Source organism: Chironomus tepperi, unplaced genomic scaffold (genome assembly GCF_022539635.2).
Source record: "Chironomus tepperi strain 1889 unplaced genomic scaffold, CSIRO-AGI_Ctep_v1 contig_261, whole genome shotgun sequence".
Lineage (NCBI taxonomy): Eukaryota > Metazoa > Arthropoda > Insecta > Diptera > Chironomidae > Chironomus > Chironomus tepperi.
The window spans coordinates 939,528-965,109 of record NW_027226383.1 but is presented as its reverse complement, the minus strand read 5'-3'; the positions used below and the strand labels follow the sequence as shown (position 1 = coordinate 965,109).

At 29.8% G+C, this 25,582-nt stretch overlaps 1 protein-coding gene across 18 annotated transcripts in view; it reads right to left on the bottom strand.

The window, feature by feature from the left end:
- Nucleotides 1-25,582, bottom strand: part of bru3 (bruno 3) — a 286,566-nt gene that overhangs the window by 56,019 nt on the left and 204,965 nt on the right. The window contains exon 1 of one of the 18 annotated variants that reach the window (XM_070641968.1): nucleotides 4,550-5,038. The exons of the other annotated variants lie outside the window; for them this stretch is intronic. The gene's annotated coding sequence lies outside the window, so the exon portion shown is untranslated. Of the gene's footprint in view, nucleotides 1-4,549; nucleotides 5,039-25,582 lie in introns of those variants that run through there. 18 annotated transcript variants of the gene reach the window in all.

Sequence of the window (25,582 nt, the reverse complement as noted above, 5' to 3'; positions counted from 1 at the left end):
TTTTAAATTTTCATGGGCATTATTAGAGGGGATAGATTGTGTGGTATTATTGCAACTATTTGCTATAAATAGCCTCGTTGTAGATGAAAATAATCCCTACATGATCGAAAAATACAGAATTCTGGTTTTAGTCCACCTATAATCATCAGAAAGTGCTTAACCTTTCGTGAATGAGAATTTATTGTTGGAACATTTTTTGGTTAATATTGTTTGGGGTAGATTTTGACTGTATTATGAAGGGGGGTGGTAGCAGACTTTAAGATTGGCTTGGACTTTAGAGATTAAATTTTTTCAGAATTTTTGAGGTTTTTTTGTTGACTTTTTTGGTGGTTTTATCAAATTTTGACAAGATTTTTAGTGAAATTAGTGGAAAAACATTAAAAAAGTCACCCATAAAAACCCACTCATTCACCTAATTTTTTAAAAAACTCCTAAAGAGACTCTTAAAGAATAAATAACAAAATTACTAATTCTAACGAAAGGAAGTCAAGAAAATTCCTCCCCAATCTGCAAGAAGGGAAAAAAAAAAAATTTTATTTCCTCATTTTCAACAATAATAGTAGGGTAGAATTAAGTAAGAAAGGAAAAATTCACTTCACGCAATATCGAGCAAAAAGAGAGAAAGCGGAAGAAAGTGAAGAAGAATAAAAACAGGAAACTTTTCAATCCAATATCAGGTTTTCCTCAATATTATCGTTCACTATAGTTTCGGTGAACTTGAAGATGCGATGGAATTGAAAATTGTTTTCTAATAAAGTGTGTGATTTGAAGCAGAAGAAAAACGAAGACAGAAATGTCGATGGCTTACTTAATACACTCACTTTCGCTATTGTTCTTCTTCAGTTTCTTATGTTTCATTCCTATGAATAAACCACATAGAACATTCGTCTGATACAAATTGATATAACATCGTAAAATGGGTAAAATTTCACATACGGCGCACGGCATTCACATTTATTTCGATTTTTTTTTTATTCGGTATACGAATACGCACATTTCAAATTGAGTGGTGTCTTTATTGATTTTTTCTTTTTGGTCTTGCTGTTCTTTTTCCACAACATGTCGTTTACGATCCGTTTATTTACTGATATACGTTTTTTTTTCTACTTCCATTCTCTTCAAGTATCCCCTTTAATGTAATATCTATCATTTCATATACATGTATGTGTATTATGCACTGGCATTCGGTTTGTTTGCTTCCTTTTCAATAAATATATATATATATATATATATATATATATATTTATATAGATCTGACCATCATCGATAAATTGAATAAAGAAGAAGACAAAATAAAGGGAAAAATAAGAAAATGATTTCGAACGTAACATTCATAATTGAATCAAATATGTACGGAGACATGGACAAAGAGAAGAAAAAAATGGACAGAAATATTTATATCATCATTACTACTATTATTGACTAGTATGTGAAGTTCACTTTGTTTGTGTGTTATCGGTAACATTATGTATATAAAAAGGATAGTCAAGGTAAAACTGGTGGACATTTATCGTCATCGTATGATAAAAAAGAAAAGGAAAAATCGATATTATGAACCTTTCTATTCTTTTTATTAATAATTTTTTTCTTCTGTCTTTTTGTTCGTTATGTCGTTGCTTGCTTGTGGGCATTTCAGAAAAAAAAAATTAAAAATGACTTAAAGCAATAACCCCTCATTAAGGAATGATATTGATGACCACTGTGACAGTTAGAATGTCGTATTGTTTTTGTCGTGGTGGGACTGTTTTTTTGAAGGGGTGGAAGTAGTTAGTAATTGATTGAAAGGTTTTCAGATTGATTTTAATGAAATTGACTTCCGGAGCTCGAAGTCGACTTGGAATTTGTATGGAAATGGGGCTAAATTGTTATCTCGACTCCATATGATATTTTAACATTTTAGCCAATTTCAAGCGCTGATAGCTTCCAGAAATTCAATAAAATTTAGTAAAACTAAGAAGCCAACCCTGCATAGCCCTCTCAGCAGTTATAAGGACAATTCCTCTTTATTATTATTGAAAGAAATGAATAACATGTAGATGATCTACATGGAGATAGGGTGAGTAAATGAAATTAATAATAGGAAAATGGACAGTAAGAAAATAGAAATAAAATTTTATTGAAAGAGCACCAAAAGAAAGAAACAAAATTCTGAAAGAGTAGGAAGGAAAAAAAATTCTAATTCATCAATTTATAATGAGCACAAAAAAAAAGTTTCTTCCTCTTTCCTTTTATTTCCGATTTCATTATTCTATATTTTATGTGAACGTATATGCTGTTTGCAGGAAAAAGACAGAATGAACTTTTATTTTTTTATTTGAAAAGGATGGAAAAGAAAGTTGAAATATTTTTTTATTAATTAAGTGTATTCAGCAGGGAGTTGGAAGTGAACCATAAAGAGTGGATTGGAATGAGTTGAAAAAGTTAATAACTTAATTGACTATTGAATATAATTCGTGAGTGAAAAGAATTCTCATTCAGAATATTTCTTTTTTTGTGAGATTTGCAGAAGCTAAATTGAGATTTCAATTTGATGGAATCTGAAACTTTTCGGTTTGCATTTTTTGAACTGAATTGAATAATAATTGCTTCAATTTTGATTGATTTGATTGAAGAAAAATGTTTGCCGACTAATAATAGAGAATATGAATGGAAAATCATGACGAAGCGGATTTTTTAAATGATGTTTATAAGTCTTTTGATGGAAATGCTGATTATCTCAATTATTGAATTGGAAGAAAATTTGGATTTTTAATTTTCGTGAAGAGTATTTTAACGAATTGTTAAATTCGGAAACCGAAAAGGTTTGTTTAAAGTCTGTATAGATAAATTTAACTTTTTTACCTTAAATCCTAATCAGATCTGGAAATCAACTTGAATTTTAGTTTAAAAAGTCAACTTAAGTCGATTCGATTTCAAGCTCTGAGAGAAAACTCTAAAAGTGTCTTAAAAAGTTCAAAACTCAAGCATCAAAAACATCTTTACAATGTCCCATTTAATGTCAAAATAAATGACCGAAAGCATCATCATTTCAACCCAAAAAAGTCAAATAACTCGAAACAAGAATAAAACTTTTAATGAGAGCAAAAGTCTCAAAAAAGGAGAAGGAAAAAGTTCATTTTAATTCAATTTACAGTTTGAAATGAAATGTTTATGTTTCGAATGTCTCTTTTAATTAATTAAATGATTTTGATGAATGAGAAAATTTCTACGGTAGCGAATGAAATTAAAATGGAAAATAGATATCTCATTAATTATATGAGGCTTCTCTCCTTCATGTTCATTGTTGCTGTTAATTTTCACTTACACAAAATAATGAAATATAACAGAAAGCGAGAATTGGAGGGAGGGGAGAGGTTGTATAGAAAAAAATAATAACAATACCATTGTTGAAATAGGAAACATTTCCAGAAATTATTGATTAATTGATATAAACATCAAATTATCATCATTTACCATTCATTTCATTATGTCACTCAAAATTTTCATTTTATAGCTCAGATACGTAGCATTTGATAATGAAATATTTAGTAGTCATTATCGTCAATAAATATCCTACTTATTAATTCTGATGCTAGATTATGGTCATGATGATTGGAGTGTTTGTACCTTACAGGCCTTATTTTATGTCTGACATTTCTTCTTACGACTTGAATATTAACTTATTTATGGTCTTTCATTGAGACAGTAATTTATTGAATTTTATTGCGGCTTGTTTACTGTTTTTTTGAGGAAATTTTTGATGACAGAAATGCGCAATTTGAATGAATTTTTGATATTTTCGAGAACAAAAAGGTTCAAATTGACATAGAACACAACAGAGCTTGAAGTCGATTCCAATTTCAATTAATGAGATCAAAAATCCCAAACAATGTCAAAATATAACGTTCAAATCAATTTAAAAAAATCATAATTTTGACCTAATTGATAACAAAAGTTTAAATGATTATTAACGTAAACCATTTTAGGTACTAACCATGTCGAACAAAAATAAAATCAATATTAACGTCCATAAAATGTTCATTGACCATAGAAACACCTTTTTTTAATAAATTGCTAAAGAACTTCAGCAAAGACATCCAAATAAAAAAATCATTTCTATGAACGTCTATAATAAATGTTTAATTAATACAGTGAGAATAATAAGAACATAGGCTCACGACAACTTTACGAACATCGAGACAATGTTAAAAAGTACAAAAAAAAAACAAAAACAAAATAAAACTCAAAAAAATAGGAACAAATTACACGAGTCACCTTCAAATGTGATACGATATCGAAAGCATGAGGTTTCAATCATTAAATTTTACTTTCTTTCTTTCTTTTTTAAACAACAACAAAAATTTATTGAGGCGTAATAATTTCGCTCTAATGTATATATTTGAGTTTGAGAAAAAGAAAAATTGATTTTGTATCACATTTACAAAAGGCATCAATTTATTTTTTTTTTGCTCAATAACAACGAGAACACAAACGAGGGATATATAATAAGTATAAGTAAGTAAAAAAACAACATCACAAAAAAAAGTTATTAGATATTTTTTTTCCTTACGTTATTTCATAAATGCACGCGCGTGTGTGTTTGTGAGGATTCCTCGTTTTCACTGTGTTTTTTTTATTATTTTTTATTTCTTTCACTTATATTCTATATAACTTTTTTTGTATATCTTATTATGTGTGAGGCGTGTGTATCACTTCTCTTTCAATAGATCTTGATAGATTCTTTCAACTGAATAGCAATTTAATGTGCGGTAATTTGAAGTGTTGTGTTTTGTTATATTGTTGAAATGGAAAGGTTACAACACAATTTGATGTCGAAGGATCTATTACAGGATCTGGAAGTTCGTATATATTTTGTCTAACAATTCGATGACGAAAATCACTCACTTTTTGATGTTGTTTTTATGGAACTTTTTTTTTATCTAATTTTTTATTTTGCGTTAAAAATTTAATTGAGATAATTTTTTTAAATCTTAAAAATTGATTCTATAACTTTTATACTATAAATAACTTCTCTTTTCTTTGCATTGATTGAGATAAGCTCTAAGTGTTTAACTTTTAATTCTAATTATTTATCTAAATTCTTATTGTACAGTCAAAAAATTTCTTTTTTAATTGAAATATTTTTTTTTGTCTCACAAAATATAATCTTTTTTTAAATTTCTCCAATTGAATATCGATTAAACTCAAACTATACTCGTGTATTTGATAGCATCACAATTTTTTTTATTATCTTTCAAATAAAGTTTAGTTTTCTTCGTTCTTCTCTTCGATTTTTTTTATTATTATTATATATATATACTTTTTTTTCTTTATGATATGAATTGATTTGAGCAAAACGTATTGGTAAAATGACTAGTGAAAGCTTCAAATAAATCTGCAGTCACGTTTTCGTATAAATCTGAAATAAAAATAAAAAAATAACAACAAGAAAAAACATAGTTTGAGTTTGTGTTGCATATTTTTCAACAAGAAAGAAATATATATGAGAATTTAACTTGATATGATATTGAGGTGCACAAATGTGGTAGATTTTTGTTGAAAATTGGAATGCAGATCATTGTTAGAGTTGAGATATGTTCTGGCATCTAAATTGCTATCAAATCACAATTTCAAATGGTAAACTTTCACTGAAAATTTACTAGATTTTTAGATGCAAGAATATAATTTAGTTCTGGTGACATAAATTGACTTGATTTTGTTTTTTGATTCTCAATTGGAAACTCATCCAACAAGTGATGAAGATTAAACTCTTCTAGAGACTCTAAATGAGCACACGGCGTAGAAATGGCCAAAAATCCAGCTTTAGGTCGACTTGACTCTTATTCGAGGCCGGATTTCATGAAATCTGACTTGAAGTCAGAGTCTTGCTTGTCTAGGACCTGGATTTTAGCCATTTCCTCTCCGTTTGCTCAGAATATTGGTGGAAAATCTTAAAATATTGTTAAATTAATAACTTAAACAATGCTGCACCTTGCATTCCAATTTCTTCCAAAACCTACCAAATCTTCCAACCTCAATACTCATAAATAATATTATGATACTAGAAATATTGCAAGATGAAGTGGATAACGATGTAGAAAAAATTGTTCACATACAGGAAAATTATTATGATCCAAACTACATATCGATTTGCTATAGTTTCCTTCAATATCAGTAAAAAATAGAGAAAGCAGACCGATTATCCATCCAAAGGATGCAAAAATCCTCTCATGTACAAAATCACTAATACCTTAAGTTCATCGGCAATCAATCTCTCGTAAACTTTCATCTAAATCATTCCACTCTGACTTTTTATGACCTTTCTCTTCCCTCTTTTTTTATATTTCATCATTCAAACTCATCGCATACACAACATCACATCTGAATATTTGAACCAAAACACATCTGAACTTAAATTCGATTTGATTTGTACTATGAATGAATTTTAAATCAACTGCTTAATGGCTTAAAGCGAAATACAAGAAATTGAACATGAAGAAATGGATTGAATACAAATATAGTATGTAGAAAAAAAAAGTCGATGGATTATCGTTGAATGCACAAGGAGAAAGGATAAAAAATAATATTGCATTCAAAATGTTTTGCTGACAATTATTTCGAAGCGATTATGATTATCGTTATTGAATATTGTTTGAATTGTGTGACAGAAAAGAATGAAAAATGAAAAGGAAAGAAAAAAGTTTTTAATGGAAATTTCATTGTGCGGTTGGAAAAATGCAAGAAAAAGTGTTGAAAGATTGACTTGAAGTCATGAATTTCAATCGTCTGGAGTGTATTTGTAGTTGAACTCAAGGTTGAAAGTTGAATTAATTTTATTGAATTTTGTTTGAATTTAAAATTAAATTGAATGAAGCAAATCAGGATGAATTCTAAATTTTATGAATTTTTCATACATGACACTCCGGAAATTGTCATAAAATCATTCTGACCGCATAAAAGAATAATAATTGTCCTCACTCAAAACTTCAATACCTCATAAAATATTTCTAAACAATAAAAAAACTTTTCTTAAAAACTAAATTGCGATGTTTGTCACCAAGACCTTTTTACATTAAAGAAAAACTTTCACATTCTCACTCACTCTCATCATAAACAATTCAAAGAGAAAAGCCAGAAACCAAAAATAAATTTTTAATTTATCAAATCACCAGTTGAAATAAACTTTCTTACCCTCCTATTACTTCTTTAAAAGAAAGTTTTTCATTTCCTACGAATCAAACCACACACAAACATTTAAGAAAAGTGAATGAAATTTTTTCATTAGAGAAAAAGATGAAAGAAGAAGTAGAGAGAGAAAATTTGTTGACACTAACAAGACCTTCATCTAAGAATATAGATGGATCGTTAAACTTTCTTTTTCGCATTTCACAGTAAAATATACAGGAAGAAAAGTTTCTTTTCATGTCAATTTTAAAAGGCATATCAATCAATTTGATAAAAAAGACACGGCGTTGGATGATGATGATGATGATAACGATGGAAGTTGATAGTTGCAAAAAATTTACCGGTAAGTTGTAGTAAATCATGCATGAAATTGTCAAAATGTTTACTTAATGGTAGGAGTTACTCAACATTTGAATTATTAAGTTGTGCATCCCAAAATCATCCCAAAAATCCTAAGTATACATTCTAAAAATAAAAAATATCTAAAAATTCTCTAGAATTGCCTCTAAACAGCATAAGATGATATTTTCAATTACAAAATTAGCCATAAGAATGAAAAAGAAAATTTTCATACCTTTTAAGAACCAAAAAAATGACAACGAGGCTATAATGAATGAATAAATGAAATGAGTTGAATATATACCAAAGCCCGAGGCAAATAAAGGGATGAATAGAAAGTAAAAGAGTAGAAAATGACAACAACGAACATTACTTAATGTGAATTGCCACTAAATAATTCATAATCAATTCTGTCTTAAATATTTAATGTCAGCAACTTTTAGCCTGGGCCACGCTTCCCTCCTTCGAATCGCAAAAAAAGAAGCAAGACAAGAAAGTTGTAAGTGCTCGGCATAATGAGTGGATGTGGATGAAAGAAAATAATGAGAAGAAAAACTTTCCCTCAATTCACTTTAATTAAAATCCTCCTCTCGGTCTCTCCTTAAATTGCCATGTCATTTATTTGTACGCTGATCTACAGCTGCCGTTTGTTGATGTACGTATACATACACTATCTCCCATAAGATAAGAAAAAAAAAATGATTTAGATTGAATTGAATAGAGAACGAGAATTAAAGGCAAATAAAAGGAAAATTGAAGAAAATGAGAAATAGGGATGAAGTTTTCTGTGAGAAAATATGAACTTTAAATTAAATCTCATCCATGTCAATCTCTTGATAGATGAAGAGCTGAATTTGCGATATAAACTAACATTTTTGATAGTTTTGCTGACGGCTGCATGTCGTCGAAATGTTATCGATCTGTAGGACTTGAGATTTCGGGAGGAAAATTAGAAGTTTCAAACATTGTTTGAAGAAATTTGAATCTTATGCTGAAATTCACCAAAGTTTCTATATTTTCATTAAAAATTACAATTAAGCCCTTCTTGAACCCCCTTACTTATACGTCTTAAAAATGTAATTTATTCCTTAATTTTCACTCAACAAATATTACATAATAATTATTTTAGTAAACTGAGTAAAAATCAACTTATAGCTCGAGCACTTTTCATTCCTAATTGAAAATTTAATTTAAATGAATACAATAGCTTGTAATGTAAAGTACTTTTAAGCATATTGAATATTCTCTCTTTTTTTTGAACAATTGAAAGAGCTTTGTTGATTACATAATTGAAAATTATTCCTTTTCAACAAGCAGAAGCAGCAGCCATACCAGTTAACTTAAGATCTTCTTACAGAAAAAACTCAAATGAAAATTGTTTCGTGCTTTTTTTTTAATTCATGAATTAATTTTTTTTTCACATCGTCTGAAAATGATGATGAAGAAGAATGAAAAACGAAAAAAAAAAAAAATTAAAATAAAATAAAAGGAAGGAAGAAAGCCGAGTATCGAGGCTCAAAAGAGAGAAAAGATGAAGAAAATTGAGCGCCGATATGAAAAGGAAGCCATTAAATGAATTAATGTTTACTTAGGACTTGTAATGTGTACATAATCAAGGCAGATGAGAGTAAAATATACAAAAAAAAAATTTTTCCTTTTGCTGCCTGCTGCTTTAAAAAAAAGGAAAAATTAAACTTTCTCTGTATAATTTGGAAGGGAAATATGTATATATCACGTATATACGTTTATATTTATATGAGACGAGAGAAAAATACATTTAAATTAAATTGTATATTTTTATGAGGCGACAAGGCTTTCCCTCATTCCCATCATCATGTATACACAGTTTTACATACAATTCTCCTAGCTCGAGTTTACAGCTTCATTCCCTGTTTATTTATGGATATATTCAGGAGTGAAAGGTTGGAATTATTGCAAATTCAGGGCTTATTAGTTGCAATTTTCATAATATCATAAGTCATAGAAATCATAAACATTAGCTTATGCCAATAAAATTATTGATCCTCCTTAAAATCCAACCCTGAACACAAAAACATCCATAAAAAATGATATCGAATTTAATTTTATATAAAAATTTTTTGGAAGGAAGGCATAAATGAGAAAGTAAGCAAGCAAGTAAGAAGAAGAAGCCATTTAATTTAACTTCGTGTGTAGATTGGATTTTTGATAACCTGATTTTTAATTTACCCATGCTACCTTCTGCTTATAATGATTATATACTTCTGCTTTTGAATCGGAAGTAATAGCAATTTCACCTCCTTTATTTCATGCGATTGATTCGCTTTTTATCGCTAATTGAGAAATTTTCTTCGACTTCTTTTTTTCTTTTCCTTTCATCGAGTCGTGTCTCATGATTGGATGTAAAATGAATTGATTTTTCATTACGGCGTATTTTTAAATACATAAATAGAATGAGAATGTACTCTAGCGGAATTAAATTAACATATTTATATCCTGCAAAATCGGAAGTAGGGAAGAATATTTTTTTTAATTTACGATTTCAATAGCACTTGGTGGGCGGCATGCAATAAATGAGATCTATCAGCAAATGACTTTGTTTCCTTGAGCATAAAAACGAAATATATATGTCGTTCTATTTTTATGTGACAGTCTCGTCCCCTTTTTGACACCCTCGACGACACTTTTATAGGCTCAACAATAATGAATGATTTTTTATTTCTGTGTAAATTTAGCGGATTATGATGAGTGACTCGCAAATTGAAGTGTAAAGTTGCATAATGAGAAATGCTCTAGTCGTAAAATTGTTTATTGCTGAATGACTCCCTTCAAAAGGAAGAAAAAAGACAGCAGCACCATAAAAATACACACAAAGTATTATTACGCACTGATAATTTAAAAATGAATTTTTTATTTTCATGTCGCTTTTTTCGCTACGAATTGAAAAAGATTTTCCAATAAATATGCTTATGTACACACAACATATACACGACACACGCCGTGAGGTAAATAAAGAAGTGAAAATTTTTGTGGCGATGTGTTTATGCATAAAGTAAAAAGTAAGAAAAAATAAAAGGGAGAAAATCTGAAAAACTCTTATCTCTTCGCTTCTAATCAAATAAATAAATTATGTTTACACAAAATGTAATCTTTAATTTTTATGCTTCCTCCTTTCTACAAAAATGTTTCTTCTTTTTTTCTGCATGGTGTGCACACACGTAAAAAAATACATGAAAGAACATAAAATCGATGTTTACTCTCTCTTTTAGCATGAAAAAAGTAGAAAGAAATTTAAATATGTGAGGATAAAATTGCAACCTACGGGCTTCTAATGTTATATTCAGTTAGAAAAAAACTCTCACCAAAATACCTTTCGGTGAACGAATGAGTGAGTTAAAAAGTGTTTTTTAAAATACAGTAAAAAAGAAAACTTTTAACTCATACACAGAAAAGGAGAGATGAAGAATGAAAAAGTTTATTTTTTCTTCTTTTTTTAATGTACTTTGTTGTCACATTTCTTCACATTATATGTCGGTTCAAAACGAGAACTTTTCCTCTTATTTTCATATTTTTTTTATTATTCAATGCTTAAGGTGTTTACTGTATTTTGTGTGTCTGATGATGCTGCTTTTGATGAGGATTTTTGAATTTTAGAGAGCTGGATATTTAAATTATTTGAAATATTTGTCTTGAATTCTTTTCGGTACTCAGCTCAATTTGAGAGAGACTTGAATGAAAGGAAAAGATAGTTTGTCGATCTGGATAAACTATAAAATCATTTAGGAGATTATTTTTAGTTTTCTAGCGATCAAGCTTGAAGATATCCTTAAATATCCTAGTTGGTGATGATAGACCTAGACAGGCAGCATTAATTTTGATATTTTGCATAAAATATAATTCAAATCAAATTAAACAACATGGAATGAAGCTAGCGTGACTCTAGATTTGTGCTAGAAACCGAATCCGTCACCAAATCAGAGTCAAATCGGCTTTGACCGAATTTTTGATCGACTAAACGATTTGTGCTATTCAAGTAAGCAATCAAGCAAACAATTAAGTAATTAAGCAACTCTCCATGACTTATTTAGTCAAATATCTTATTAGATAAATTCACACAGAGTAAAATATTACCCATAAATATGTTTTTCATCCACAACAGAGTCATCTACCCCATTTATTCGACCATATAACTCACTCCCACAAATTTATTTTCATCCAACTTTCCAACAAAACTTTTAAATTTTTTTTACTCAACTTCTTCTTAATTTTCAAGCTTCATTTTCGCTCTTTTGTAGATTAAAAAGCAACATGAAATTTCTCTTTATCCCTAATGATATCGCTTATCTTAATTTCTCTTCTGTTGCTTGTAAATTTTTTAACATTAATTTCATTCTTTCTTCTTTCATTACTGTGTGCATCTTTTTTTGTATGTAATGTAAAGCATGTTGAACCCTTTTAAGTGAGCTAGAAGTGGTAAATGAAATTTTTGTGTCTCATCTTGTATCACTTTTGAGACACAAAAAAAAAATTGCTTCTTGTTGAAGAAAATAAAGGAAAAATTAATAATTTATGAAAAAGAATTTATTCTTAACAGCATAAATTTCACATCACAGAGATGGTTAAAAAAAAGCGACAATGCGATGCATGGGGAAGAAGACGAATAAAATAAAAATGAGAAAGCATGTATGGCATGTTGTTGAAAGTAAAAAAATTCCTTTGTAAATTAATAATTATGTACATAAAATTTGCATGCTAATTCCCTTTTAATTCACCGAAAATTAATTCTAATTCAATTTTCAGCTCAGCAAAAGAGCCCTTTGTGATTCATTGTATGAATGAATGTGGGTTGGTATGTGCATTTGAGCTTTTTTTTTTCGTATGAATTACAAAGTACTTTTCTTTGATGAAACTTTAATTTCATGTAATTAAAAATTCTTTGTGCATTTTATTATGCAATCAACAATGAATATTGCTTTTTAAACAACATAATGTTAATGTAAATGAATTTAATGGAATGATGGAAAACATAAACTTGTAAGTAATTTGATTGTCATAGTACAGTGGTGTTTGAGGAGAAATGACAGGTTCAGCGAAACTCATCCTGCAAGAATTAAGCAAAATATAAAAATAATTCAAATTCCCTTCCATCAAGCAAACAACAAGTCCTCATAAATCGTCATTCATTCAATTATAAGCCCGTCCGTGACCGGAGAAAGGTTGAGAAATTATTTCCTTCACTTTAATTGTTTTACTTTCAACTTATGGCAAGATATGAATACTAAAAAAAGAGAATATGAATAATTTAAAATTGAAGAATCTTTACTCATTTTATTATGAGCTTAAGCGAAACGAGAAGGTTTGTTTTATTATTATGAAGAGCATTACAGATTTTGCAGGGGTGTGATGGATGGTTGGCGTACATTCTGTTTCATATTAAAGAAATGAATGAAAGCAAAAAGTCCAAATGAATGATTCGGTATGCGGAGAGGATAAATTAGCGTTTTTTATTTAAGGAGAAATTCAGACAGAAAACAACAAAAAAATTTTACGAACCAAAAACGACGAAAAGTAAACATTTGAAAAGCATAAAATTCCTCAATGTTGTTTAATGTACGTATACGACTGAATGAATAGCTGAATGGATGAATTGGGCGAGGAGCATAAAATGAGATATTAAGTTCTGTTTGCATTTATTAAAAGTTTACACACAGAGAGAAATGAAAGAGAAAAAACAAAATTTTATAATTTGTTATGTGTGTATAAATTTATTTACTCACATAAAATGGAATGTGTAGGATGTATTCATGCATGGCTTGAATATGGGTTTTTTGTGTATACACAGAGAAAATAAGGGTTTGATGGTAAAGCGCCCCAAAGGGAAACGACATACAGTTGACTTTATAATTAACTATAAAATGAAACAAACTTCCTCACACCACCCTCGACAACTTAGTCGCTTTTAAAGAAAAATACGACAAATTTTATCCATCGCTACTATCATGAAACAGTAGAGCAAAAAAAGGAAAAAGTTAAAAGTAAGTTTAATGTTATTGCAAAGTTTATGATTTTTTTTTCGTTCCACTCCTACCCCTCCCCCCTCTTCACGCCAACCACAATAAATTATAACTCACAGAAAGCTCATAAAGCATTAAGAAAATTATGGAATCACAAAGTTTTCTTTTCTTCTCATTCTAAATGTACACAATATTTTCATCTCTTCTTTTTTCGGTTAAAACTGTATATATATGCACGGATGATAGAGTAGGGGGAGTGAGAAGATGAAGATGAATTTCATGACATCAAGGAAAAAAATGAAAAGTGCCAGCTATAGAGAAGGGAAAATATTCTGCACTAATTTTTTGTTGCTTATACGTTACTTGATCAAGGGATGGTATGTGGAGGTTGATAAATTGATTAATATTTTTTTGGCATGAATTTCTGGTTTCGTGTGTAATGATGGCATAATTCATAATTATAAAGTAATAAATTTTGAGGAGATGTGCATGGGGTTGGGGATTTCTAGCAATTTAAATTTCTTTAAAAAATCCCAATCAGGATTAAATGCCAACTCAAATTTCTGAAGTATCCTTCCATAGCACAAATTTTCTTATCACAAACACAAAAACTTTCTTCTTTACTCCATCTGAATTATCATCTCATATTAAAGTTAATTGAAGTTGAATTTTCCTTCCACCAAACTTTTTTTTTTCTCTCCGCAGCGCATTTTTGTTCTCTTTTGATAAATTTTTCATATCATAACATCATATCACATTCACTTAATTCATGTTCTTTCTCAGTGGTTTACTTTCATTTTCTTTTATATTTTATATCTTTTCCCTTATTATGCGGATATTATATCATTTAGTAAATATGTACAGCATGTATGTATATCAAAGTGAGCATACAGAAAAAAAAAATAAAGAATCTCGAGAGTGTGAAAAGTGGCAAGTGACGGAAGGAAAATACAACAGAGGGAAGTGTAAAGAGAAAACAAGAAAAAGAATGAATAATTAATGAAATATTAATTATTATACGTAGCACTGACTCATGTGCATTCTCATTCCACTGTCAGTTTTGTTGTGTTGTTTTAGTTATTATCCCTAAACACATTCCTTTTTTTTCCTTTGGCAAAATGCTCTTCAACTCACATTCATTAGACATTATAAACAATTTTTTATCCATTCAGCTATGTATGAACGATGTTGGGTGCTGTTATTATTATTTTAACTGACATACCTAAACGCATTTAAATTTATACACGAAATAACGCTTTAACTTTACTTATTAAAACATTTATAACAGCGATGTTGTTCATTAAAAATTTGTGAGCGGCCGTAAATCCAGCGAGTAAATTTAATAAATATATATTTAATGTACTAGGGGAGCTGGCTCGTTAGGTTTGAAAGGGTTAAGTCTTAATTGTTGCATGGATTTTGTAAATAAAGCTATAAATCCAGTTAAAATGTCAATGAACCTCATCAAATATTACCCCAAAAAATTATTAACAGACACTTTTTCAAAACTATACCCAAAAAACACTCATGTCTGATGGTGATGAAAACGTGTGCAATTTTGTGAAATGAAAATGAGTTAAAAAGGGGTGTGAGTCACAAAAGGAAGAGAGACACAATGATAACAAAACATAATAACATAACAATTTAGTCATGTATGTACTTATTATACATTTTTGTCATCATTTAGTCAACTCACTCTGATTGTTCATTTGTTGAACATAAAAAAAAAGAGACTGCCTGAACATGTATGAAGGAGGGAATCCGCGAGACATTGTAATCATCATAAACTGCTATTTATTTATACAAATGAGGCAACAACTTCCTAACAATGAATAGAAGGGGATATCATAAAGTCAAATGACGACAATAATAATTTTTCCCTTGATGAGAATGAAAAAAGGAACGAAAAAATTTGTTGTTGTACTGTGGTGACAATGGCATGAGATTTTAATGAGGTGAGAAAAAGGAGCTGAATAAGAAAAAGGCAAATGAGAACAAAACTAAAACTAAATTGTTTTTGGACTTTTTTAAGAAAAAAAAAAAAACTTTTCATTCTTGTACGTTGTACGACTAGATGAATACAGCATGGAAATAAAAGAAAGTCGTCCTTATTATTATTATTATTGCCGTTGTAAGATTGAATGAAACTTTTCTTCCTTTTTTAGACTTTTTTATTCAGTGCTTAGAAAAAAGGCAAAGACAATTTTTCTTCCACGAGCTCTCCCCTCAAAAAAAAAAAAAAATCTAGGAAGTGCGGAAACTAAAACTTGTCACACATAACAACAAGAAAAGAACTTTGAAAAATGACAATGAGGATGAGAAAGAAATTGGAAAACTTTTTGTAAATTATTTAAGTTTAGTGTGAGCTTCAGCACTCACTGTTTTTTTATGTTCTTATTCTCGCTTCTTTTTTGATGACTTGTTAAAAGAATAATGGAAATAAAAATGATTGTGACAGGGCTCAACAAGCGGATTTGGATTTTATGAGAAAGATTAGAGTTCTTGAGTTGAATTTGAATGAAGGATTTAGGGAAGTTTTTGATTGGTTTGCAGTTTGGGTATCTTAAATGTAGGGCTTATGGTACTGGTGAAGTGGAATCTTCAACAAAGTGTCTAATTCATGTTTTACCTGACTAAATTCATTGGCAACTGTGAATCATTGCATCTCGAAGTTTATTCTATCGTTGGCTGCCCTTTGCTAATTCCCAATACCAAGTGCCTTCGAGAGACCCGCCGATACAACATTGATGTTGTTCATCTTTGTGTCCTTCAGACACATAGTGCGTTTGTCTTTAAATTAATCAACATTGAAACTAGCCAAGACTCATTCCATCATACCATCACATTCCCATCTCATCAAGTCGATCCCTGCCAAAAAGCCATCAAATAATAAGTTTTTTTCCGCCCGAATAATAAGAGCAAAACTAGTAGAACATTATAATGAGACGAACAAAAAAAAAATCTATGCGAATTATTTTCATAAAGAATAAAACACTAAACTTATAATGTTTATGATAAAATGTGAAGCGAAAAGAAAAGTTTTTTTTATTTATTCGTTTTTCACTTCACTCCCTATTTTTCCACTTTATGACTTTTCAAAAATGAATGAAAAAGAAGAAAAAAAAAACTACAAAGCTAACAGCCAACAGCTCATCGCGCGACATTAAAAAGAAAAATGAAAAAAACTAGAAAAATAAACTTTTTAATTTTCGCTTAAATAAATTTTGTGGAAGTGAAAACACATAAAGCAATTTCCATCTCGTCTTTTTCTTTATGTTCTGTGTATTATGCTGAGTTATAAAACATACATTTTTCAATGAACAGCACCCGCATTACCCACACTCATCCACAAAAATTTTATACAATCATAATCATAATTTTTTTCTTTCTCGCGACACAAATGGCTTTTGTTGTTGTTGTCGTTTATTCGGCCCGTATACAAGCCGTTTTGTAATCATTAAATTTGTTTGCGTGAACGAGCAAGAGGCAAGCAAGGAAGCAAACTTTTTTTTCTAGCTGTCGAGTGGAAGCGAACATGAAATGCTTTTATTTTCGTTCTGAAGCTTCTTGCCTTGTTAGAAAATCATTAGAAGACAAGAAAGTCTAAAAATAACGAACACTTGACTTTTTTTCCAGCCTTATCTGAGCGAATGAAATAAAAAATCTTGACAGAAAGCGGAACTCGACTCTTTCGGTAAGTTTAAAGGTGATTTTTGTATTTTTTTTTCGACTGCGTGTAGGCAAGTTGAAAGGGATCAGAAGTTGGAATAAAATTATGGGCTTTCTCAACGCTGATTAAATTGCTCCTCACGTCTACTTCATTATTCAGATTGTCATTTTGACCTTCTTATTGGAGATTCCCTTTCTTTTGTGAAATTAAATCTAAATTAGAGTGAAACTTGAAGTGTGTTTAGCTAAGTTAATGATAAGGTTGGAGTGGATAAGTTGGGGAAGCTTTTGAAAGGAAATTTTGTAGGTTTATGGAAAATTCATTAATAATCTGGCTTTTATTTGAAATTATGACAAGAAACAATCATTTAAACCTCAATTAAATTTTAAATTCCACCCTTATTTATCATTTGCAATTCCCACAAGAAACTTTAATCCCACATGTCACTGCCAATTGAATAGAAAATTATCATCAAACTAAAATCAAAATCTTCCTTTTCTTCTCGAAATTCAAAAAGGCAAAATAATTTCCTTTAATGAATGAAAATCATCTTACGATTCCTCATTATGCCATTTACTTATGTTACATTATGTCTTATCAAATTTCAATACGACATGCTAACTATGCCAATGAGATGATGTTGAGTAAGAAAATCGTGCCATCCAAAAACTAAATAGCAAAAGTACATGGAGGAAAATTTACAAAGTGAATTTAATGAATGTGATTAAATTGCGATTAAGAGAAGAGAAATTCAATTCGAAATCAAAAGATTTCCTCCTTCATCGTCATTTCTCGTTTCTCTTTCATCTATTATATTCCAAAAAGCGAGCATAGACACATAGACATTCATATACATAGACTATGACTTCTTTTTTTTGTGTAAGTTCATTACATTAGAAAATAAGGGAAAATTACAAAGAGAACTTCCATTAACAATTTTCAATTCAATTAGAAATGAAATTTGAGGAGAAAGTAAGGCAGAAAATAGTGGAAAATTGGAATGGGAATTGAATGAATGGTTTTAAGTCGTTCGTTCATGCTATCTCATTATCGTCTCTCTTATCAGTCGTCTGACATCATAATGAATATTCATTATTTTTTTCTAGTTTTTTTTTTGCTAAATTGAAATGAAATAACAATGAATGTGAATAATCCAGATCCTCAAGTGGAGGTCTGGAGTTGAAAATATTTAATTAATCAGAAGCCTGTAGCCTCATAAATTTTTTGAACCTACAATTTAAATGTCTCATTAAATCCACCCACAAAAGCCCCATAAGCTCTTCAAAAGTAACAAAAGTCAATCTATTCACAAAAAATGATATGAAATGTTTGTCGACATTAAAGTCTGCGCTTCACACGGTAGTCATGCGATTTTTCAATTAAACCATTCAAAAGATTAATTTGTAAAAAAATGTTCATTCATTAATAAATTAGTTGACTTAAATGTCTATTAGTGACAGAAGTAAGCCTGTAATTTAGATAACAACCTTCGTTATCCTTTAGTCCTAATTATATTCCATTCTCATTTTAATTCACGTTTTATTTCCATTTATACATATTGTATTTATGCTCATAAAAGTGTAATTTTTAATAGTAATTCACAGTTTATTATTATTTGTTGTAAGCTATGCAAAGGGTTGTGTATTAAAATGAATTTAATGAAAGGTTCACGCGATGAAATGAAGCATAAAATTTATTAGATATAAAAAAAAATTGTGTGATTTATTTGATTTTACAACATAGAAAAATATAAATTTGCGTCCATTCAGCACCCCCTTGTTATGCACCTCCCCATAAAAACTAATAAAAATGACATTAAGTCTAAAATAAGTGAAAATTCGAATCCATTAGTAAATCCATTGTATGTGTGTGTCTCGTATGGCAATTAATATGAACTATAATATGATAAAAAAAATCATTTTAATGCAAATGCTAATTGATGAACTTTCATTTCCGTCTTACTAACAATTTACAATGTTTTATGTTAGCATCATGCTTTAAATCCATTAAATATGTCCTACGATAATATAATAAATTCTTAATTTAAATCCCATTGCCATAGACCGTACAAGAATATTGAGCTTAAGTGAGCGTAAAGAGAAAGTTCACAAACTATGATAAAAACTATTTTTCCGAGACGACAACAATTCAATCTACATAAATCGCCTGTAACTGCTTTTTGTGTTTGTGCATGTGAATATTAGGGGGGATAATGGTATGAAAAATTTAAATTTTTTTATAATATTCAAATTTTTGTAAAATCATCCCGAACAGCACAAATCGATTAGTCATTCAAAAATCCGGTCATCGGCCGGGGTGACTCTGACTTAGTGCCAGATTTGGTTTAATTCCATCATCAGTCACATCGGCTTGATATAGGATTTTGGTTCGAGTAATCGACATGTCCTAGTGCCGTGCGCTTTAGAACAAAATTCATGGAGCTTAAAGCATAAATGCTGACATTTTCAAAACTGTTACACTCCATAATTGCCCCCCTATATCATATACCCACTTCCACCTACTTATATTCTTATAAAATAGTTGAATGATGTTCAAGTTAGTTGGTAGCATATTTCTTAAGATTTACTATGTCTTACACTCTCTCTTTTCCAATTCCTCATTCCATGACTATTATCCTGTAAGTTTTTTGTGCTCACCATAACTTGTTTAATAAGTTTATCTCTATGTCTAATGCGATTGAGCATTTAAAAGCTTTATGGTGGGGTTGTGGAAAAAATAAAGTCCCTTAAATATACAAAAATATAAACGAGAGCTGTATATGGACGAGAGGAAGAGAGTGCGAGTGAGGTAATCGCATGGAAAAATAAATTCTTCTTCGTAACTATCCCCGAGTGTTTTATAGTTCTTTCCTTCTCCTTTTTGTTGTTGTTATTTTACTGTATATAAATTTTTTTTTACATAATACATTACAGTTTTTCTCATTTCTCTCTGTGCCTTTATATTAAGCCCATATTAGATGATAAAACAAATGTATTGTAATATCCTTTTTCGTTCATTTTTCTTCTTTCTCCGTTTTTTTTTCCTTTTTGTGCTTACTATCTTGGTTGTAATTTAGCACAAAACCTCTGTTTGTATTACTTACTGGTTTATATTTGTTATTATAACGGAATATAAATATATGACCAGTGGATATATGTCATTTGAATTTGCAGCTAAACTCTATTTATTGATATGGAAATCTCGGATATGTTCGATATTTCTTTTATTTATTATTTTATGGTTGTTTTTTTACTGTAAAAATGCTTATTTTGTTTGACCTTGTTGGAATTTATGATGATTATGGTTGAGATATTTTGTGGTGGAAGTTATTGAGTTTGGTTTACATTTTGTATTGATTTTTCTTAGAAATGACAATTTTGAAGGATTTTTGTCTACAAATGTCAGGTTAAGCTTCATTATGCAGCGTTGAAAAATGGCTGTCTCATCGCCACCTTCTATCTTAGCAGATGACGCTCAACGACGGCCATTGTCCTAACGCTCATTTCGGAACTGCCCGGTTGCCGGCACATGTTGATGTACATATCGTCTTTTAAAAACATCATTCACGAACTAACCCTTATATTAAAATGTCTTTAAATCCCTTTCAGCTAAAAAATTTGCATTAAATGTGAATAACGACAAAATTCCCTTAAAACTCAATTAAATCAACCGGAAAATCCCCCGAAAATATTCATCAAAAAATCACCCCTCATCTCTAACTTAATCAAATGCATATAATCTTGACATGAGGTAATTTTTCCTAGTCTTCAAGTTCTTCATCACTTCCTCAACTTAATACCTTTAGTAGTTTAACTTGCTCCATCATTCTGATGTGTAAAAATGGAAATAACAATTTTTCATATAGTTTTTGTTCACCTGAAGGCAAACGTATGCCTCTTTTATATTATGCATGTATACAACGTTCTCAAATGGCGATGTCAGATTACATAGTCAGTTAAATTAATGCCTCCACGTCATAAAATGGAATTAAAATGTTATTAAAACTTCCAATGTGTGTTAGGCTTATTTACAACTTGTATGTTAATAACATACACGCATATATGCTTGGTTTTCTAAAACCGAGCAAAAAAAATTTTCTTTTCTTGCTTTTTCAACCTTTCAACATCTTCTTTTACTGAATAATATGAATAAGCCATGAGAATATGCCAGGTTTATAAACACACAGAATATTATTATGATGATGATAATAATACGACTAGAATGCTCATGTTTTGTTATTTTCTCTCATCTGATTCAGTATATTTATTATGAGAAATAGTATGTCAAGCTTCTACATCGTACTGCTTGTAACTTATTCACACAAAAACCTCGTAAATTTACATCAAACAGAATTTAATTTCACACAAGCGTGAAGCTCTTAATGAAGTGAGGTTTTGAAATAACAAAAGGAAAAAAAAATGCGAGTTAAAGGAAGTGAAATGCGAAAATTGTGAAGAATGAAGTCGGAGAGATTATTATGTAAGATGTGCGCACGAAGGAAGGCTTGTACAATAAAGAACTTAATTTAAAGGTGTTTTAAAGCAGAAATTTCTCATGAATAATTTATTTCATTCTTTTATGAGTCATTATGAAAATATTTTTTTATTATTATCTTCCCAGTCTTAATTTCTTGATTTAAGTTGAGAAAATGAAGATGATTTTGAAGGTGGAGATTGTCTATTTATGATAAGGATTTTGTTGGGGTTGCTTTTTTTTGTATTCTTAAAGTTATTGTTTTAAAGCGAATGTCATTAAAAATTTATTGTAAGAACTTTGGTGACTTGGGTTGGATTTTTTATGGGATGCTGGGGTATTTTGAAGGTATCATAAAATTCTACTTGACATCTTAATCGAAATCTGTGAGGACTTTGTAGATAATTTTATGAAATTTTATGCGATTTTTGCATTTTTGATGATAGATGAAGTGATATAATGCTTGAATCTGAGGATTTGTTTTGTATTCATAACAAGGGTCCTTGTAGGCAAAGAGCAAATTCCCAGAAATACTGAATTTTGTGAGCATATTCATGAAAAGCTCTTTGTCTGATCGAAAATGCAGAATTTCTTAATAATCCATAATTTTTGAACTGTTTAAATTATTTGATCAATTTTGCACTCTTGTTCATTTTTGCATTATAAACATTTTCCACTCCCAACCCAAAATTCCCATCATCTATAGAACCCCATCTTCAAAAATCTTCCATATCCAATAAAATTTTCAATTATCACATTCAAAGAATTCCAAAATACAATTCAGTATGGAATTTTTATGAAGCCTATTGAGGAAGCCACAAGTGCTTAATTTCATTATAATATACAATAGAAATATTTTCCATATTTTAATGCATTTGGTAGTAAAATTAGCAATTAATGAGCTAAACTGTCTAAAACAGTATCTCTTCGCCATTACTATTGTCTATAAATTTCACACACATAAAACCTCATAAATATGATATTTTCATATGTAAGTAGTAAGCCTATAAATGTTCTATGACAATTTATATTTTATATGATAATAAATTTAAATTTTTTTTATTCTGTGTGTGATACCACACCACAATTCAACAATTTTCTTATTATATTTCCTTTCCTAAATATCGTTTTTTTTACTGCACTATATATGTGGCATAGGGATATAAATATGGAATATCATATAGCAATATAAATTTGTAGTGATCAATATATATCACATGATATAAATATTCTTTATTATCATGCTTTTGTATATTATTTGTGTGTGAGTTTTGTTGCGATAATTTTCATACTCAGACGACAATTCTCTTTTTTCATATAAATATTTTTTTCCCCATTCGAGCCGGAGTGAAAATGAAAAATGCCAACACTTTATACTAAAGCATAAAGGAGGAGCATATATATATATTTATATAGCTACAGTAATAAAGCATTTGCCCTATTTCTTCATTTTGGCATATTACAAATAGCAGTATCATAACATTCTCATGTAAAAAGGGAACAAAAATCTTTTTTCAACGGCAATAATGGCAGTTGAATGAGAAAAAAGAAAAGAATGAATTGAGAAGAAAAGGAAAATTGTGCGGATCATAAAGAAAAAATAAATTTTTATGAATTATAAAAGGAAATATATGATTCTGAGATTATTTATGAATTGCAGGGTTGGTATGAGATTGATGGACATTTGTGTAGACTCATAAGTCGATAATCTGACACATCTCATCAACTTTGACCACCTTTATGACCTATTTTGATCAAATTTCATCCTCAATCAACAACTCTGACATCCAACAACTCGTGTGTCGCATGACAAAGTGCAAAACAACACAATGAAAGGAAAAAGAAAAATCTTTCAAAACAGACAAAAGAAAAGTAAAGTCAAATTGTCAAAAGAATCTCATTGTAAGTCACAGTAATATCTCATCTCTCAATAGAATCATGAGTAAAAAGGTGTCATGTCTTTAATTTGTTATGCGATGAATGTTCACAATGAAATTTAATACATAAAAATAATGTGAGTGAACTGTATGACAATAATAGATGAGTTTTTGTGCAGAATGGGGGTTCATCAAACGTATTAATATAATCTTTTATGAAAAATAGTTAAGATGACGACACGATGAAAATTATGAGCAGAACTAAAAACTATTTATGAAATTAAAGTTATTTGTCTTCATGAGCAGGACAAAGAAGAAAAGATAAAATGCAGAAATTTAAGCTCTCAAACTCCTTAGTCTTGTCAATCCTCATAAAAAACAGAAAGAGAAGAGAAAAAGGAAGAAATCCTTAAAAAGGCATAAGACCATCACTCATCTTACAAAAACGTATATTCCATAATAACAACAATAGCAGCAGCTATGTTGGATAAATTAAAGTCAAAAGAGGAAATTTGAGATGAGGAACAAAAAGAGTGGAGCAAAAATAAATTAAAGGGGAAGTTTTACATTGAAAAATTCTTGATTTTTCTTCTTCTTTAGGTTCGTTCACATAGATTATATAAGATACTATCAGATCCATCCTTCCTGCCTTCTTACTTTTTTCTCTTTTTCTCGTAAAGAATATTAACATTTTATTAGAGATGAAAAAAACTCGAACAAACACATAAATAATATTTTCTTATTTTTTCATTCTTTTACGGCTGTTCCATATACATACATACTTTTTTCTTGTGAACTTGCAAAAAAAAGGAAGAAAAGACAGAGAGAAAAATTTCTTCGTGCGTATGAAAATGAAAACGTGCGTTGGTGTAAATGTGAGAAACGCAGTTAAAGAAAAATAGATAGAAGAAGTTGAGAATATAATAAATATACATGAGGGTTCCGCACCGCCACATAGAACACATTTTATTGATTTTTTTCTGTTTGCTCGTCTTCATGTGGCTACAAAAATTCATGCCGTATTTTTACTTAAATCATCTATCGCTGGTTGGATCGTTCAGAATTGGAATTGGGTTAATTTGTGAGTTCATTAGGATTGAGTCAGGCATGCAAAGAGTGTACTCTCAAGAACAGAGTAAGCTGAGATTAATGCTCATTATCAGGATGCTCATTTACTATGTTTAAGGTGAACATGCTTTCAGGAGCACTATATTTGCCTGTTAGAGTGTCTAAGCAATTGATCATGCATTCAATTAAGGATTTGACAAGAATTGGCTATTCCCAGCTCTAAATTCCTTAAGTATCCAACCCTGCCACACCACAATAATCATCATCATCAAAAGAAGTTGCAAAACATCCAACTTTATGTATCATATTTTTATGTATCATCCATCGTCCTAAATATCATGAGTAATACGCACAAAAATTGAGAGAATGAACGAGTGAGAGACGGTATCAAGTGATAAGAGGAATGAAACTCGAGGGGAGGCAGTAGAAGTAGGCAAAAAAGTGCTTACGGAAGACGAAAAAAAAAATAACACACAGGCATAAACAGAATACTTCTTCTTATTTCTTCAACTGTTCCAACAAACATCATCATCGCTGTGTCTACTATGCTTCTTAAGGAATATATATAAAAATAAAAGAGTATCAGCAATGGGAAATGGTAACATAACAATAAAATAAAATAAAATTGACAGAAGCGATGAAATCAGTGCCGGAAAAAATTCATTTCAATGGCCGACAATAGCATGTGTGGGGCGACAAGCATTTTATAGAAATTTATGATAAATGTGTGCTAATTTATGTTCATCCTGACCGCAAAAGAGGAAAAGCTGGACTTCATGAAGGACAAAATGTTAAAGAAAGGAAAAAATAAGCCAAAAGTTTCCGACCGAACAGATTCTTTTCTAAAATAATTCTTATAGACTTGTTTGTCTGTTGTTCAGTCATCCAAGAAAGAATAAGTGAGAGACATGAGGGTGAAATCTCCCCGTTTTTTTCATACGCTAACGTAATTGCTTACGATTAGCAAACTTTTCTTTTGTTATTTTGTCGTCTTTAAA